The sequence below is a fragment of the Eumetopias jubatus genome, unplaced genomic scaffold (assembly GCF_037043125.1).
Source record: "Eumetopias jubatus isolate StellerSeaLion01/CBP00866 unplaced genomic scaffold, mEumJub1_p1.0 scaffold_9, whole genome shotgun sequence".
Lineage (NCBI taxonomy): Eukaryota > Metazoa > Chordata > Mammalia > Carnivora > Otariidae > Eumetopias > Eumetopias jubatus.
This window is the reverse complement of record NW_028274815.1, coordinates 51,413,261-51,417,397: the sequence shown is the minus strand read 5'-3', so window position 1 is coordinate 51,417,397 and position 4,137 is coordinate 51,413,261. Positions and strand designations below refer to the sequence as shown.

The 4,137-nt window shown below is 31.7% G+C and overlaps 1 non-coding gene across 1 annotated transcript; it reads left to right on the top strand.

Annotated features, from left to right (window-relative positions):
* The first annotated feature begins 768 nt into the window (after positions 1-768).
* Positions 769-959, top strand: LOC114219006 (U2 spliceosomal RNA). The gene has a single exon (XR_003611288.1). It is a non-coding gene; the product is annotated as a U2 spliceosomal RNA (small nuclear RNA).
* The last annotated feature ends 3,178 nt before the right edge of the window (positions 960-4,137 follow it).

Sequence of the window (4,137 nt, the reverse complement as noted above, 5' to 3'; positions counted from 1 at the left end):
TTAATAACATAATTAACAACTAAGAAGTTAGAAAAAGAAGAGAAAAATAAGCCCAAAGTCAGTAGGGAAAAAAAAAAAAGAAAGGCAAGAGTAGTAAAAAAATATATAGGAAACAAACTCATGAGAGCACATGAGAGAAAATTAACAAAAACAGAAGTTGATTCTTTAAAAAGAAAGTTTTTAATTAGAAATCTCTAGCTAAATTTATCAAGAAAAAAAGGAAGACGCAAATGACCAATATTAGAAATAAAAGACAGAGAGTTCATTTAGGTTCTATATATGCCAAAAGGTAATAAAATAATATTAGGAATTAGTTTATGATAGTAAGTTTGGTAAAGTACAGAAAATGCATAAATTTATTTTCACAATGAATAAAATTTCAAAATGTGAATTTGTGATAAAAAAATAGTACCACAAATAAAACTGCAGACTCAGATGACTTCACTCATAAATTCTATTTATTTCTATTTCTATTATTTCTTTTTCTATTTAAAAAGAAGTAACACTAATCTGATATAAACTTTCAAAAAATAGAGGGGGAAGTCAGTATTATCATAATATTGAACTATAATAGGACATTGGAAGAAGAGAAAACAGCAGACCAATATCCTTCATGAATATAAAAAAATCCTTAACAAAATCCTAGCAAACTGAAACCAGTAATACATACATAAATCATGACAAACTGAAGCATTTCCCAGGAATGCAAGTTTGGTTTAACATTCAAAAATCCAATCAGTACATCTCACCATGTTAAAAACAAAGGTGATCACTTCTCAGCCTTTTGGCTAGGATCAAGTGCAGCATCTGTTCTTACCAGTTTAATATCTGATATGTTCTCTGTCCAAGGACAATATATTAAATGGGTTTTGGGAGCAGGGAGATGGAATAGGAGTTTGCTCTGTCCACCCTGCGCCTCGAACTGGTGTTGCAGTACCTCTAGGAATGGTGCACCCCCACCTTATTAAAAAATAAATAAATAAAATAAAAGTAAAAGTAAAGTAAAAAATTAAAGGAAAACATTCAATCTGTAAGGAAAAACATTTGACATAATGCAACTGTCATTCATGATTAAAAATTCTCCACAAACCATGAATCAAAGATTTTTTTAAATCTGTGAAAAACCTATGCCCTACTTCATCCAACAATAGCAGAATACACATTCTTCTCAAGCTTACATGAAAATTCTCCAAGATATACCACATTCTGGGCCATAAGACACACCTTAACCAATTTAAAAGAATAGAAATCATACAGTATCGGCTTTCAGACCACAATGGAATTAAACTGGAAACCAGTAACAGATAACTGGAAAATCCCAAAGTACATGGAAATTAAACAACACACTTCTAAATAACACATGAGTCAAAGAAGAAATCTCAAGTAAAATCTAAAATATTTTGAACTGAATGAAAATGAAAATAGAACTTTTATCAAAATTTGTGAGATACAATGAAAGCTGTGCTTAGAGGGATGTTTGTATCATTAAATGCACACATTTGGAAAGAAGAAAGATCTAAAATCAATCATCTAAGTTTCTGTTTTAGGAAACTTGAAAAAGACAAGCAAAGTAAATAAAAAATAAGCAGAAGAAGGAAAAGAAATATCAAGAACTAGAGCAGAAGCCAATGAAATTTAAAACAGGAAATTAATAGAGAAAGTCAAGGTAACCAAAAGATGGTTCTTTGAAAAGATCAATAAAATGAATAAGCCTCTCTCCAAGTGAGCTAATAAAAAGAAGAGAGGACACAAATTTCTAATATCACAAATGAAAGAAAGGACATAACTACAGATCCCATGGATATTAAAAGGATAATAAAGAAATAATGCAAACAGCTATATGCCCCAAAATTTGAAACCTAGATGAAATGGACCAACTCCTTGACTGACACAATTTGCCAAAATTCACAAAAGAAGAAATAGACAATCTGAATAGGCCTATATCTACTAATGAAATTGAATTGATATTTAATAATCTTCCAAAACAGAAAGCACCAGGCCCAGATAGGGTCACTGTTGAATTCTACCAAACATCTAAGGCTACCAATTCTCTACAATCCCTTTCAGAGGATAGAAGCAGGGGAAATAATTCAGAAATAATTCCATGAGGCTAGCATTACCCTAATACCAAAACTGAACAAAGACATTAAAAGAAAGAAAACTACAGACCAATATCATGAACATAGATGCAAAAATCTTCACCAAATATTAGTAACTCTAATCTGACAATGTATAAAAAAGAATTATACACCATGACAAAGTGGAATTTATCCCAAGTATGCAAGATTGGTTCAACATTCAAAAATCAACTAAGGGGGTGCCTGGGTGGCTCCGTTGGTTAAGTGACTCCCTTCGGCTCAGGTCATGATCCTGGAGTCCCGGGATCGAGTCCCGCATCAGGCTTCCTGCTCGGCGGGGAGTCTGCTTCTCCCTCTGACCCTCCCCCTCTTGTGCTCAATCTCTCTCTCTCTCTCAAATAAATAAAAAAAATCTTTAAAGAAAATCAACTAACATAATCCATCATATCAACAGGCTGAAAAAGAAAAATCACGTGATCGTATCACTAGATGGAGTAAAAGCATTTGGACAAAATTCAACACCCATTCATGATAAATGCTCTCAGTAAACTAAAATGGAAGGGAACTTCCTCAACTTGCAATTAAACTATTTACAATAGTTTAATAGTATTAACTACAATAGCATCAAAAATATGGATCATTTAGAGATAAAATTAAACTATATAAAACACGGCTGGGAGAAAAACAATTAAATTTAAGTAAATAAAGGAAAAGATCATATTCACGTATTGGAAGATTCAGGATCATTAAGATGTATATTCTGCCCAAATCAATCTATAGATTCAGCTGCAAACTCAATCAAAATTCCAGTAGTTTTTTTTAACAGAAGTTGACAAGTTAATTCTAAAATTTATATGGAAAAGCAAAAGAACTAGGATAGTCAAAATGATTTTGAAAGAAGACCAAAGTTGAAGGACTTACAATACTTGATTTTAAGGCTTATTATATTATACTAAAGAAAAGAAGCCGGGTACAAAAGAGTACATATTACATGATTCTGTTTATAGTAAACTCTAGAAAGACTAATCTAGAGGAATAGAAAACAAATTAATGGCTTTCTGAGGTCAGGGGCAGGGGTGGAGGACAGAGATTAACTGGGTAGGGGCACGAGTGAAACTTCTAAGGCAATTAAAATATTCTGTATCTTGACTGTAGTAGTCGTTATGAGGTTGTATACATTTGTCAAAACTCATTGGCCCATACACTTAAAATATGTGCATTTTATTGTAAATTATGCCTCAATAAAATATACCTTTAAAAAGAGTATTATTAAGATATCCCTATGAAAGATACAGAACTGGTATATGTTTACATCATACTTCTCCTAAATTCTTCCTCTCAACTTTTGCCAAAATGATTTGACATTTTTACTTTAGTTTTATCATTATCATTTTTATATTTTTTAATGTAACTAAGAAAGCAGTCAGCTTCAGAACAATAATTGCAATAATTTAGACGTAGTTCTGTGTCCATATTACGTTTAACAGTTACCATTTCTTTTATAACATGACTCCCCTATTTATGAACTTTCTTGTTTTATCTACTTGTTAATTAGATTGTATTCTTAAGTAAGTTCTTTTTTTCATAGAAGATAGGTGTGCAGTATTTTTCCTGAATATGTGTATAAATAAAAATGTTTTCTATTGCCTTACTACAAAATGGCACCTTACCTTACATATAGAATTCTTGAATCTCATTTTCTTTTCTTTCAAAATTCTGGATAAATTTCTAATTTCTTCAGTTACCTAATGTGACAAAGAAATATGGGCTCCACTTGATTACTTTCAATCTTGAAAAATCTCTCTTCTTGTGGTTCCAGGCTCTCACAGACTCCTAGTTTTCCATATTTCTTAGGATTCACCTTCTCACACTCTTTTGTAATACTTCTTCCTCCTCTGCTCTTAAATATTGGTGCTCCCAGAGGCTCTACCTAGGGCCTTCTTTCTCATGCTATATCAAGGGTTACAAATCCAGTCAAGTCTAAACTTTAAGGAACTCAATAAAATAAATAATTTTTCTTGGAAAACACAAATCACCATAAGGAATTCAAGAAATATAA